The sequence below is a fragment of the Lepidochelys kempii genome, chromosome 5 (assembly GCF_965140265.1).
Source record: "Lepidochelys kempii isolate rLepKem1 chromosome 5, rLepKem1.hap2, whole genome shotgun sequence".
NCBI classification, from domain to species: Eukaryota; Metazoa; Chordata; order Testudines; family Cheloniidae; genus Lepidochelys; species Lepidochelys kempii.
Window position 1 is genome coordinate 65,815,548 of NC_133260.1, and position 15,290 is coordinate 65,830,837.

The following is a 15,290-nucleotide window of genomic DNA, read 5'->3' on the forward strand; positions in this document are numbered from 1 at the left end:
GGCTCCCAGTCCCAGTCTTTCTTCCTGGGCTCCTCGGCTCCTCATCCAATATCCGTGTGTGTCCCTCTGACGTTTGTCTCAGTATCTTTGTCTTCCCTGCCCCATTGGTTTTCAGTCCCAGTTTTCCCCCAGCTCCTCATCTGATCTCAGACTTCTATTCCTCCCTCCCCGATTTCCCTTGCTGGCTCCAAGTCTCCCCCTTCCACTCTAAGCTTCCATTCTCATCACCCCCACTCCTCCCTAGTCTCCTGGTCCCAGTCTGTCTTTTGTCCCATCTACATTTGAATTAGGCAGCTTCCTCCTCCATGCTGCCTGAACCCAGCAGAGAAGTAACTGAGAACACAGGTGAGACATTTTCTCTGCTCTCATTTCAAGTGTCTGGACTGGATCTGACATAGCCCACTGCAGTGCAGAGGTGCAGTTTCCTGGAAAGGGCTTCTCAACTGTGTTGTAACAAGCCCAGTCTGATGGAATCTTCAGGGAATATAGCTGCTAACATCTAGGTAGTCTCTACTAAGCATGTGTGAACTTCCATTATTTCCCCCCCAAAGGCTTATAACTTGGCCAAATTGGGGCCTACTTTCATGGAGGTGTTGCATCTGCCAAAGTTCAAAGCATGGGGTCATGAAAGTTGTTCAAAGAAATGGTCGCTAAAAATTTTTATTGTAGGAAAAACATTCTTTTCCCTAGCCTTGTTCTTGGAAATGGCTCGACAGTTTTGGATGAAATTATCTCAAACAAATTCACTTCAGCCCAAATGGTTAAAATATGGCAGAGTTTTATAAGCAACTGAAAACAGGGGCTTCTTTTTTATAGTGATGACGGTCAGCAAACATTAGTGATAGGTGGTACCACCAGCCCCATCAGTCATTAATTTAATACTACAGTTGAGAATCTTACTTTTCCTAGGTAGCTTAATTTTCTCTTTTTTTCCAATAACTCCCATCTCTATAGCCATATCATCAAAATATGTATTACCTACACGTGCTTGTCTATAGTTGGCTCTCTTATATCTGACTGTTTTCCTACATGTTTGAGTTTCCCGTGTACTGTAATTTGTGAATTCTGCACCATCTGTTGTACTAGGTTTACTTTTGTCACATGGCTTTTGGTATGCCTAATTAACTGTTAATGATTTTCAATTACTTAAGCAAATTAGGGAAGCCAACATTGAAGTGTTGCTTTATTGGGATTTAGAAATCTTCTATCTCAGAATACAAGTTTCTCCACTTTAATACCTATCTTTAGGTATGTATCCTTTTTCTGAATCATATTTTTATTAGATGAAGTCAGCCTGACTGAAGTTCATAGTTATGGAGCAGATTAGCATAGAATGGAGCATGCTTCCTGAGGACATTTAAGACTCCTTATCTCAGCACCGTTGGGAGATTGTAGGCAGGACAAGACTCTTTCTACAATCATTATGAACTTCCAGTAGAACAGTAAGCTTATGTTCTTAGGGAAAAGGTCTTTCTTCGGAAGAGTCTTTTCAGTGCTGGGTTCTCTGGGTTCTAACCACTTGATAAAGTTGGCTGCTTTAAACACTGATTTATGTCTCCATTGTTACATTTCTTTGGTGCGTATGAAGACTAACTTGACCTACCTGCTATCTAGGTCAGTTTGTGGTTGAACAGATGTATTTATCCATGCTAGTAGTTCAAGAACTTGAATAAGATCATTAAAAACATCAACTCAACACTGTGATAATACCTTTGGAAGTTAATTATTTGAGGCCTGAAATCCTACAGTATCAACAACTGTAATAATTTTGTATATTAGCTTTCATTAGACGCTACTCTTCATTGCACCGTCTCTTATGAAGGGCTGGGAATATTATCAAGGACAATAATTACAATTAATTACAAATTACACCTACTGATTCTAAACTTGTGGTAGTTCTCAAATTTCACTAAAAGGGACATTAGATTAACGTCCCTTCTGAAGCTGGACTACTTAAATTAACTTACTACATTTCTACTTCAGTGAAGTCAAGAAAGTTTATTGATTGTTTGTCACATTGATAGATCAGTGTGGACATGTCTTGGTCGTACCTTTCTGTTTGTTTGTTAAATCTGTGTTGCGGAGAGTTAGACTGACACAGCATTACTTCCCCTAACTAAAGCCAGGTCTGCACTACAGATGTATATCAGTATAACTGCGTCGCTCAGGGGGGTGAAAAATCCACGCCCGAGTGACATAGTTATACTGACCTAACCCTGATGCAGACAGTGCTGCATTGGTGGGAGAGCTTCTCCCATTGACATAGCTACTGCCTCTCGTGGAGATGGATTAGTTATGCTGACAGGAGAAGCTCTCCTGTTGGCGCAGGCCCCTCTTCACTTCAGTAGAGCAGCTGCATCGGTGCAGCTGCGCCGATGCAGTGTTTTAAGTGTAGACCTGCCCTAAAAGGGATTATTGGGGTCTACATTTCATAACTTTCTTTTAACTTTTTTTTAATTTTGTGGGTCAGTATTTTACTACATGTCAGTATTCTATGTATTGCTAGCAAATGCATGCCACTGTTGAGGCTATTTACTTAAAAACTGGCTGGCTGGCTGTTTTTAACTTACTGAGTGTTTCCTATTTTCCTTCCAGTTTTTAAGATAGGCAAATTAATCTATTGGTCCATTTCTGAGTTGTATAGAGTTACTTATATACACATCACATGGATATCAACCACTGTTCACCCATAATTTAGCAGTCACTTATTTCAGTGGCTGCCATTGTTACCAACTGTGCTTTACCCGAGGGTAGTGTTCTTACTTCTGATGTACACTATAGTCAGCTGTCTACTTTGGAGCGTTTGCTTCTTCCTGTCAATCCAGTGTCAATCTGAAGACAGATGAAATTGCTTTTAAAGAAAAAGCATGTTGGCCAAAATATCACATGTCCCAGGTAGGTGACTAGACAGTTATTTCAACCCCTGCAGCTCTTGTCGACTTCCATTTAATCTGAATAACAGAATTGCGCATACTGGGGATTAAAATATACATTGTATTAGTCTTTGTGTTTACTTAGGTATGTCATCTGAGCCAATTAAAACTACTACTGTAACACTCCTATTATCAATAATTTAACATATCCACCAGAAACGGGGGGCACTAATGGAGACCTTGCAAATCAGCTAACTGGATCTTGTCTTAAAGCAATCTAGTATGTTACATATCTGAATCCTCTGAGGCACTTTTTTTTTTTCAGTACATGAGCTGTCAGTTTCTTTCTTGTCCTCACAGTTTGAGGTATCCATAGTGGATACAAATTATATACTGTACATATTTCCAAGGAAATAAACCCTTTAGTTAATCCTGCTGTAAAAGCAAAATACATTTTGGCACAGTTTGACACAAATATGAAAGGAGGGGGAAGGGAAGAAAGTAGACCAACTAGACTAGTTGGCTTAGAAACTCTCTGTTCTACAGCACATGGAATAGGGAAAGCAAATACATCCCTTTCTCTTCCCGATGATGATTTATTTAGAAAAAAAATCTTTTAGTCTTGCTTCAGTCTGATGTCTTCTGGAGTTTATTTTCCAGGTCACAGTTTTGTTTTGTTTTTTTTCTCAAAAAGCTATTCAGAGTTTTCAAGAATGACTGTTGTGATGCTGTCTAAAGGGGAAGGTGACAGTCTACACTAATATGGTCACCACTGTTACAAAATTGTGATAAATCTTGAACAAGGTGTGCTTTGTGAGGTATCGTTCAGAAAGTCATCGTTTGAGTATTATCATCTTGTTATAATGTGTATATTGAGTTACAATCCTATAGCAAAATTTCATAACTTCACATGCAGTGTTGATACAGGAGCACTCATTTGTTGCTGGTTTGGTTAAATCTCTAGAATATACCACCCATGTGGGAGTGTCTGCCCAGTTTTTTAACAGTCTGACCTGCTGTGGCTCTCTCGGCTGTGTTCCATAGCGGGTATGCTGACAACTATATCATACCCATCAGTTATCCTTTGACAACTCTGGTTTATTTCTTGGCAATATGAAGGATTGTGGATTTTTTCTTCCCTGCTACTAAGAACAAAAGTTGGAAAAAATCTGGGTGGGCATAGGTATCCTGGATCCATAGGGTCTGGTCTATTCCCCAGGCTGCAATGAATCTCTTGTGCTGAATCCCAAAGAGTGCCACAGTTCCAAAGGGGCAGGCCTTTGGCCTTCAAGACTCTGAGACTGGGCCTTCCAGTACCAGTACTGTCTCTCTATCTCTGGCTCGCTTCATCAAACCCAACTAAGTCAGGCCCCTGTGCGAGGGTTGTACTAGTCCCCTTCAGGGTGCGCTGCTCTCTTAGTATTTGCAGCAATCAGCCAGCCAAGCTGTTATGGACTCCCTTTCTGACGCTGGCTCCCTTCCTTTTGTCCTTAGTACCAGGTGAGAGCTGCTGAGGCCCTCCCAAAAGCAAATTCTTACCCCATATTCTGACACCTTTCAGTCTATTGATCTCGAGCTGGGGGCAGTAATTGCCATTCTCTGCCCACCCAGCTCTGAAGGCAGTGCAGAAGTAAGAGTGGCAATATGACAACCCTCCTACAATAGTCTTGACCCCCAGCTCCCTGTGTCCCTCTTTTGGATCAGACAGTTGTGTGACCTAAACAAGCACAAGAGCAGGTTCTAAGGATATGTCTATGCTTAAAATGCTATGGCGGCACAGCTGCGCTGCTGCTGCACTTCAGTACAGACACTACCTGCTCTGATGGATTCTCCCATCAGCATAAGTAATCGACTTCCTAGGGAGGCAGCAGCTAGGCCAACAGAAGAATTCTTCTGTCGATCTAGCACTGTGTATGTACACTGAGGGTTAGTTTTTGGCTTAACTATGCCACTTAGGGGGTGCGTGGGTGTGTTTTTCACATCCCTGAGTGACTTGGTTAAGACAACTTAAGTTTCTAGTGTAGACCAGGCCTAACCTTTCTTCAAGAAATGCAAACTAGAGAGGGAAACTGAGGCACACATAGGAATAAAAATATTACAGAAAATTGTCACTTTGTCACAATGGGCTTAAGGTCATAAATCTTTTTTTTTTTCAAAGGACAACTTCAGAAACTCTTTCTTGTATGCAAGGGTATATTGCTAGAACATTCTCATTTAAGCTTCACTCCTCTCAGTTTTCTTTTTAAAAGAATACTGGTTCTTTTGTAAAATTTTTGGCTCATGCCAACAAAAGATCTAGTACTAGTTAAATAGCAAATTTTCTCCTGGAAGCAATTTTTCCTAATATTTTCCAGTCTAGTGCATACTTAAAGTTTAGTATTCTTTTGTGGGAGACTAATTATACATATTCTACACAGGCAATTTTACATTCAAGGGATGAGGAGTAGGGAGGTGATATTTGGCCTCTTTTTGTCTTGCCATAGATCACTGTTTCCAGATTTATTTATCTTTGTTGGAAAAATCCCACTTCAAATATTTTTGTGGTGATAAATTCTGTTCTTGCGGTAGATTCATAGTGATACTATTTATCCTTGGAATGTCAAATTTTCAGTCTCCAATCTCACTTGTTTAAACACACACCCTTTATTTGAATTAATTAAAAAAAAAAACTTGTCCATCCTCCCTTTAATAAAACAAGCAAACAAAATTGGATATTTTGAATCATCCTTTCTAATAAAAACCTAAGAAAATAGGCCTTTCAGTGTGTCCTGAAGGTGAGCTAAACTTGGGTCACGTTGGATTAAAGCGGGGAAGCAAATTCCAAAGTTGAGGACCCTCGAATGAGAGCTCCTTGTCACAGCTGAACGAATCTATGGATTGGCAGCCTCCCTGCTAATCTAGGCTGCCAGATGGCTAGAGCATGTAGAGAGAGGGTGGTTTCCCAGATGCCTGGTAATCAAATAATAAAGTCCTTTATTGATCAAAACTAACACTTGTAATTTGCACCTGGAAATTATTTGGTAGCCAATGCGTGGAACACAGGTACAACATTCCTCATGTGTGAAACACTGTAAACCAGTAAAGAGTTTCAGCATAAAAAAAAACTCAGATGCATTTTACCATGGTCTCTGAGAATTGTATCTCTTGGTCACAGGAACCAGACAACAAACATCAAAATTGAACACAAAAATACTCTATAGCTTGGGATTTCTTTCCCACACCCACAACTTCTGGGGCTTAGGAGAATGGCCTTCTCTCAAGCAGTCTCTCCCTACTTGTTCTTGGAGCAGCTGTTATGGCCCCTGCCTGGAGTATGTGTGTGAATCAGGAACAGGTTAGGCATTAGTGTATCTGCACACTGTTACAAATGCATTGTAATTCTCACTTTAGAAATAAAATCTGGAAGTGTCCAGAAGCATGGATAATGAAGACAAGATCTGCTGTACCCAGAGGAAAAATGTTCAACTTCTCTGCTTAGCGTAGATATAGAAAGCACTCTTGGCCTCTGACACTTTTTTTGGACATCCAGAAGCAGCACAGAATTCAACAGAAGCCCCTAGAATATGAACTTTGTAAAAAAGTGGGTATATTCAAAGGAGCAAATATTCTTTTTTTGCCATCCCCTCTGGTTTTCCCTACAGCTAACCAGCATCTCCTTTCTGTTCTGGATTGAGCTTTAGTCAGTTGTCCGTCTTCCAAGCACCAGTTTCAGCCAGACGCTAGGAAAAATCAAACAGCCTCACTGTTTGTGTCCAGTGAAAGAGACGTAAAGCTGTACTGTCATATCAGTGACTGTACTGGAAGCCATCTCCTCAGGCTGAACATTGAACAGGAAGGTTGTCGGAAGAGAACCTGTGGTTCTCTACATAAATGGTCCTTTAGTGTTAGTATATGCCTCAGAATAGCGCGCGCGCGCTCTCTCGCTCTGTGTATATATTCATATAAAAATGGGGGGTTGGAATTCTTGACTAACACAAAAAATGTAAACTGAAATATAATTTGAGTGGCAGCACTTTTATTATTCCTTCATAAAGAGTATAAATGTGTACTGCTGCACCTTCTCAAACTTTGCTGGGTATTGTGTGCATTGCTGTTCCCGCCTTTCTGGTATATTTTTAAAAGGAAGTGCTGGCTGTCTTTGGCAGTACGTTTAAAGGATCAGTGTTTACAAGCAGTGAAATGCATGTGGGTATTGTAGTGCTGTATTCAGGTGCAGACTTTAATCTTCAGAGCTGTGCTTGAACTGCAGGAAACATCTACTGAACATCTTTCTTCCTGCATGCTTTCTCATATGGATATATTAATATAAGTGTCTAGGCACACGCTGGTTGTAAACACATTACACAAAGCATTTTAGAAGCAAAAGTGTTACTTCAGACCTTCTGAAATCTCCCCGCCCCCATTTTCTTAGCTATGGAGCAAAGCAAACCAACTGAGACAGAAGCCTCTTAAGCAAGATCCTAATTGAAGTGGTGCATACTTCAAAAAACCCATACAAACGCTCCCCTCCCCCAAACACCCCTTTCACCTAAACGTTGATATGTAGATGTGAACTTTAAAATGATAAATTAAGGATTGGAATAACTTGGTGAATATCACAATGTTGTTACCTGGTGTCATCTAGGATTTTTGATCATGCTGTGAGCAAGACTTTGTTTCTGGTATTATAGATAATTTATCGGATTGTCTCTTTATCAGGTAAAAGACTTTCATGAAGGAGTTATCTTGAGTTTAAGGAAGAACAGTAAAATGTTTCCAAAGGGGTGTGTATGTTTCACAATGGGTGGAACATCTGTGCCACAGTGGTATGTGCAGGAATGAGTGGAAGTGCTGCATTTAAGTCTCATCATGGTCCTGAAAAAACTTGGGAGCACTGTTGTCATGTTACATTGGCAAAGGTCTGTCTGGCAGACCCTACCTCCATAAAATTCTTTGTAAAGAAAAAGGCAAATGTGGTCACATGTCTGGCACTACAGGGCCTGAAGTGGACCAGACCAAGTAATTGAAATAAATATGCTTGCACGTGTAGTCCATATGTTCCATAACCCAAGACATGTTGATGTTGAACGATGAGGTGAAGTGAGCTCCAAACTATGTTGTTGGAATGTGGTATTCTGGAGCCCATTTCCAAAGCAACTGTACAAACACTACAACAGTTCGTTCTCTGCACACAAAGATGTTGGGGTTTGTGACAGACAATGCTGTTTACATGAGCACAGACTGGAGAGAGAGCCTGGAATGAACTGTTTAATACCATGTAGTTTGTGCAGTATACTTGCTAAGCTAGTTTTATAGGGCATTTAGGTGAACTTCTCAGTGTAAATGACCTTGCTGTCTCTTTGTGTTTATATATAGAAATACATCATTTTGACAAGATTAGCTCATGTGACAGCGTTGTAATTTTGTCCTAATTACAAAATATCAAATGTGATATTAAAGGTATATCACTGCATACAGCTGCATTATTGCAAATGCTTAAAAAGTATAAATAAGGTTCAGTGAAAAGTCGCCTTGTGTGTGGCAAGGCACTGGGGATTTTTAACCTGAAGTCACAGGGGAAGCATTCAAGCAAAGAACTACCAAAAACGTCATGGCAGGCTATGGACAAAAGCTGCATGACTACATTTTGCAGATAAAAGTGACCATTCTACTCTATGTAAAATTCATTGAAGCCTTTTGAATTTTTAACCCTTCAAGGTATTGTAAACTTTTTGAGGAGAATCAGGTCTATTAGAATTTGTACTTGGTCAGTGTAAAGAAAAGAGAATAGTTCAAATTTAGTAGTTAGGCCAACACTGAACTAGGAGAGGTGGATTTAGGTGTGAGGTAGGTGTGTGGGGTTGGCTTTTAAGTGTGACCATTATATTAGGTGGGGTATTGCTAGTATAGAGGAACTACTGCTTCCCTTATTACTTCCCCATGTTTATAAATAGTGTAATAAAAACAGTTACGGTGCATAACTACTCTTCTAGATTTAAAAAGTGACTGATAGTAGGATCTTAGAGTTATAAGGCACTGATTCATAGGGTCCAAGGCCAGAAGGAACCATTGTGATCATCTCGTCTGACTTCCTGTACAACACAGGCCATAAAATGTCCCCAAAATAATTTCACTGTCAAGGATTCAATGGAATGTTGTTACTTCACAGACTATATCTCCCAATTCCAAATAATGTACAGTATAACATAGAGTATTTTAAAATTTAAATTAGCCTTTATTGAGCTTTGATTTAGAGATGTCTAGCTGGTTTAATGCAAAACATGCTTGCTTTTTTGTGGCGAATTGGATTAATTAATCATGAATGGTATGGATAAAGTGAATAAGGAGGTGCTATTTACCCCTTCACGTAACACCAGAACCAGAGATCACCCTATGACATTAATAGGCAACAGATTTTAAACAAACGTAAGGAAGTACTTCTTTACATAACACCTAGTCAGCCTGTGGAACTTGTTGCCATGATATGTTATGAAGGCCAAAAAAGAAGTTCTTGGAGCATAGGTCAATCAATAACTATTAGCCAAGATGGTCAGGGATGCAATCCTACGCTCTGGGTGTCCCTAAACATCTGATTGCCAGGAGCTGGGACTGGAAGATGGGATGAGTCACTTGATAATTGCCCTGTTCTGTTCATTCCCTTTGAAGCATCTGGAACTGGCCCCTGTTAGAAGAAGGAGACTGGGCTAGATGGACCATTGGTCTGATCCAGTATGGCAGTTCTTATGTAAATTCTAGCAAGACTCCATAGATGAACGATTGCTTGAATCGTTTTATGCAACAAATTCTCCCTTTTGTCTTGTTCAGAATAAACATTTCATTGACATGGTTCAGTCATTATGACCAAGTTACGTTCCACCCAGCTTAGCAGACATTGTTGGAAGGTTGCTGCATAGAGTATGAGAGAAGGAAATTGAACAGTGTACAAAAAACATTGACAAGAAATTTGTCTTGATGAGTGCAGCAATGTATACAATGATCCAGTAATTTGCTTGTGTGACAAAAGAATATGGGATTGTCTGTCTTAAAGGTGTAAGTGATATATCAGGAAGTGCCTACACAGCAGAATACTTAAAAGCAGTAGCAGTAAAAGCTTTAACAAACTTGGAATAAAAATCCAAGAGTCAGGTACTGTGTGTGACTTTGTCATAGACAATGCTACAACTGTAGTAAAGATGAGGATAAATGTAGAAGAAGATAATGAAGAGAACCTGAAACTTTCAACAGGTGGGGGTAGTGCTCATTTGATGCATCTTTTAGTCAAAGATGTGAGTATAATTTTCCATGAACTGGAAATCTCGAGCTTTGCCTAGCTCTAGCAGTGACATTTGAAAACTGTCTGATTTCCAAGCTAAGAAAGTGACCTTAATTGAATTAAACTCAAGAACTAATTGTACAGTAGAACCTAATAGATGATTTTGTAACTAAACTACAACATTTAGAATGTCTGCACAGATCTGTTTTGTAAGAGAGACAGCATGAAAAGATGGGTTCCTAAACATTTAGCCAGTAACACTGTCAGATGGCTCCAGCTCTCTTAGCTTCCTTGGGTTGGTAGGACTTTCCTTTATCCCTCTGATGCTTTGTAGGGATGCATAAAATCCTGTGGTCAGAGAGATGCTACTTATCTGGCTACCAAATGCATAAAAGGCTTAAATTTGTTTTCTCTGCCTTATACATAATGCTTCAAAAAGTGTCTGCTTGTATTGACTTCTGTATATAAATACTGGTCTTCTAGTCAAAGATTTAAGGAAGGTTAAAATATTAGAATTTACTGAGAGGTACTAAAACTGGGACTTGATTCCCACAGTTTTAAATGCATTCATTCAGGAAAGGTCACTGCTGATGTCCTACAATTCTAAAATGAATTAGATTTGATCTGTGCTAACATGGTATGAATCCGATACTAAAAGAGAGAGCCATGAACAAGCTGGACACGAATAGTTGAGAGTGACTGTTTTCAACAAAGCTAACATTTTTACCGTTTTGCTATAACTGTATAGATTTCATTGTTTCCCTTTTATTTAGGATTGAGAGTTTGGATGTAACATGATGCACAAACCCTTAATTTCATTTTGTGAGTCTCATTTCTCCTCCCTTGGTTTGTGCTTCACACTCCTTCTTCCTCTCTTGCTCCTTGTTTCCCAACAGTAGAGGATTAGGCCTTTACCCCTACACATGTTCCTGGGGTGGGGGGGTAGAGGGTAGTCAAACACTTTTATGGCTTGTTATGGCAAATCTGGGGTCCCCTGCAAGGCCATTTGATTCAGTCTATAAATGGAAAGCCTGAACACTCAGTATGCAATCTGCCCAGCTGCAGTTCTCCTACCTGTCCAAACCAGCAGTACCCCTACAGTAGGAGGGACGTGGAGGGTAATTAATATGACAGGAAGGAAACTAGGAGTATGATTTCTCTGGGTATTTGCTTAAAGTTCATGAACCTGTTTAATAAATAAGTATGATCAAATAAGTATGTCTTCAGCAAGAGCTATCAGCCGTGTTGTTAGTGTTTCTAGACACTTTCTCAATAGGTGTGAGAGAATTCAGTCATGTGATCTTTGAGTTAGACATACTTATCATCGAGCTCTGAAGATGGGACTTAGGTCAAGAGGGGACACTGCCCAGTCGTGGACTGGTGACAGTCATGCTACCAGTCTTGATTACTGATCTGATGCAGCCAGGTTAATTACCTTGTGGAGTTCTTAGATGCCTGAAATAAAGCTGTACAGTGTGGTCATGGACACCCAGCACTATGGACCTCTGCTGTGTAAGTGGTGGTGGTATGTATCATGCTTGTATCATGTTGAAGACCTCCTTTTGAGAATTTTGTATAGAATCATAGAATATTAGGGTTGGAAGAGACTGAGAAGTTGCACCCCATAATGCTTTATGGAAATATACTTATGTAAATATAAATGACATAACTGGAATATGTTTTATGCTACATATGCCATGTAACATATCTCTGGAAAGGTTATGATCTACTGAATATATTCATCCTATTTGTATGCATGTATCATTTTTGTATTCAAAGTTATGAATCTTGGCTGTGCACTTGTTTGATTTTAAGTAACATTAGCAAGCCATTTGGGCAGCTTCTTCAGAAAGGAATTTGCAGGTTAAGTGCCCAATCAAGAAACGCTTAACCGACAATGGATCTTGGAAGGATCCAATCCACATAAGAAGTCTACTTGAGGATGTTCAAGGTAACATGTGAACAATGACTGCTAGCTGTAAGTTGTGAGTCATGCATGGATATGTGACTCGCCCATGTGACTCCAAAACTCCATCTTGTAGCTGGGATTCTACACAGGGGGAGGGAGGGGTGTCCACCCACGAGAGAAAGTGTATTTAAACCACTGGGAGGACCCCTTCATTTTGTCTTCAGCTGGCTCAAGAGATAGGATACCTAAACGAAACTGGAACAAAGGACACTAACCACTGGGATGTGAGTGATTGCTGGACCCAGACTAAAAGGAGACTAGTCTGTAAAAGGAAGCTGACTGGAACACCTCTGAGGGTGAGATTCCATTTGTAATCACTTCTTACTGTATTAGGTTTAGACTTGTGTGTTTTATTTTATTTTGCTTGGTAATTCACTTTGTTCTGTCTTTTACTACTTGGAACCACTTAAATCCTACTTTTTGTATTTAATAAAATCACTTTTTACTTATGAATTAACTCAGAGTATGTATTAATACCTGGAGGGGGCAAACAGCTGTTTATATCTCTCTATCAGTGTTATAGAGGGCGAACAATTCATTAGTTTACCCTGTATAAGCTTTATACAGGGTAAAATGGATTTATTTGCGTTTTGAACCCCATTGGGAGTTGGGCATCTGAGTGTTAGAGACAGGAACATTTCTTAAGCTGTTTCAGTTTAGTCTGCAGCTTGTTGTTCAGGCCTGGGTCTGTGTTTGTAGCCAGCAAGCATGTCTGGGACAACCAGGCAGGGTTCTGAAGTCCCAAGCTGGCAGGAATAGCAGGGGCAGAAATAGTCTTGGCACATCAGTTGGCAGCCCCAAGGGGGTTTCTGTGATTGAACCAGTTACAGAGAACTCAGGAGGTCATCTAGTCCAATCCCCTGCTCAAAGCAGGACCAACACCAACTAAATCATCCCAGCCATGGCTTTGTCGATCCGGGCCTCAAAACCTCTAAGGTTGGAGATTCCACTACCTCCCTAGGGAATCTATTCCAGTGCTTCACCACTCTCCTGGTGAAATAGTGTTTTCTAATATCCAGCCTAGACCTCCCCCACTGCAGCTTGAGACCACTTGCTTCTTGTTCTGTCATCTGCCACCACTGAGAAAAGCCTTGCTCCATCTTCTTTGGAACCCCCCCCCGCCCCTTCAGGTAGTTGAAGACTGCTATCAAATCCCCCTTCACTCTTCTCTTCTGCAGACTAAATAACCCCAGTTCCCTCAGCCTCTCCTCGTAAGTCATGTGCCCCAGCCCCCTGATCATTTTCGTTGCCCTCCGCTGGACTCTTTCCAATTTGTCCACATCCCTTCTGTCATGGGGGCCCGAAAACTAGACTCAGTACTCCATGTGTGGCCTCACCAGTGCCAAATAGAGGGGAATAATCACTTCCCTCGATCTGCTGGCAGTGCTCCTACTAATACAGCCCAATATGTTGTTGGCCTTCTTGGCAACAAGGGCACACTGCTGACTCTCATCCAGCTTCTCATTCACTGTAATCCCAAGGTCCTTTTCTGCAGAACTGCTGCTTAGCCAGTCGGTCCCCAGCCTGTTGCAGTGCATGGGATTCTTCCTTCCTAAGTGCAGGACTCTGCACTTGTCCTTGTTGAACCTCATCAGATATCTTTTGGCCCAGTCCTCCAATTTTGTCTGGGTCACTCTGGACCCTATCTGTACCCTCCAACGTATCTACCCTTCCCTCCAGTTTAGTGTCACCTGCAAACTTGCTGAGGGTGCAATTAATCCCATCATCCAGATCATTAATAAAGATGTTGAACAAAACCAGCCCCAGGACCCACCCCTGGGGCACTCCGCTTGATACCGGCTGCCAATTAGACATCGAGCCGTTGATCACTACTCATTGAGCCTGACAATCTAGCCAGATTTCTGTCCCCTTATATTCCATTTGTCCAATCCATACTTCTTTAACTTGCTGGCAAGAATACTGTGAGACACCCTATCAAAAGCTTTGCTAAAGTCAAGATATATCACGTCCACTGCTTTCCCCATATCCACAGAGCCAGTTATCTCATCATAGAAGGCAATCAGGTTGGTGAGGCATGACTTGCCCTTGGTGAATCCACGTTGACTGTTCCTGATCACCTTCCTCTCTTCCAAGTGCTTCAAAATGGATTCCTTGAGGACCTGCTCCCTGATTTTGCCAGGGACTGAAGTGAGGCTGACTGCGTTTTGCCCCCCCTCTGTGGTTTCATAATACTTGTAGTGGGGGAGGGGAATTGGTTTTCAGAATAGATGAAAATCTGTTTAACATTAAGGGAAAACATTACTTTAAATGAATGTTAGATTAAAAGCAATTTGCTCAAGTATGGAAGAAAATACTGGTGCAAACAACTATTTTCCTATTAATATATAGGTATTTTTTGAAAATGTACCCCTTAAATGGATTCATATTAAAAAAATGAATGGTCACAGGTGTTATAACTAGAAATATAAAAATAGTAGTAAAATATATTTGGATTTCAGTTTTCAGGTTGAATTAAAAGAAACAGATAACACTGATCCAAGTTTTTGTGTTAAAAATAGAAAGGGATTTTTAATTGTTCACTTGTGCTCAAGCAGAGCTATAAGTTGGGAAATAGCATGGGAGGGGGAATGTGTGCATGCTCCACATACACTAAATAATTAAAAGCTGAGCAACCGCTTGAATCATCGCTTTCAGGCCAGTATCTTAAATGTCATAAGCTAATAAAACTGATTTCAGATTAAACTTTGTCATAATTTAGACAAAGCTATAGGAAATGATTTTTCTAAGAAACAAAAAGACAAGCTGTTCAGTACTAAACACCTAAAATCACCTGTGGTTTTCCTTAAAAGCAAACAAAAACCCTGAAAACCAGGATGAATTCTTTATGGCAAGCTATGATGTGACATTAGTGGGTTTACTAGAAATCTCTACTAAAGAAACCTTGCTATACAGGCTTCTTTTGATATCTTGTCACTCCGCATTTCTCTCTGTTAACTTGAGCTTTGTCCTTCCAAAGTAATGTATTGGCAGATTAGTCATCGAAGCTGAGACATATGAATGTAGGATAAATATAATGTGGTGGTGTATGGAAGCTTTAGAGCGTGCCTGTTTGTATTATACAGTACCTGACCTATAAGTAAATGGGGGGCTTCAGTTTCTGTTGCTACCAGTATGTTGACCCTTGAAAGCATACATGTACATCCTATTAAAACAATGTCTTCACTTTGAAGAAAAG

At 40.4% G+C, this 15,290-nt stretch overlaps 1 protein-coding gene across 10 annotated transcripts in view; it reads left to right on the forward strand.

Moving 5' to 3' along the window:
• The window catches only part of PAM (peptidylglycine alpha-amidating monooxygenase), a 221,095-nt gene that overhangs the window by 13,795 nt on the left and 192,010 nt on the right, over positions 1-15,290 (forward strand). The window lies entirely within an intron of this gene.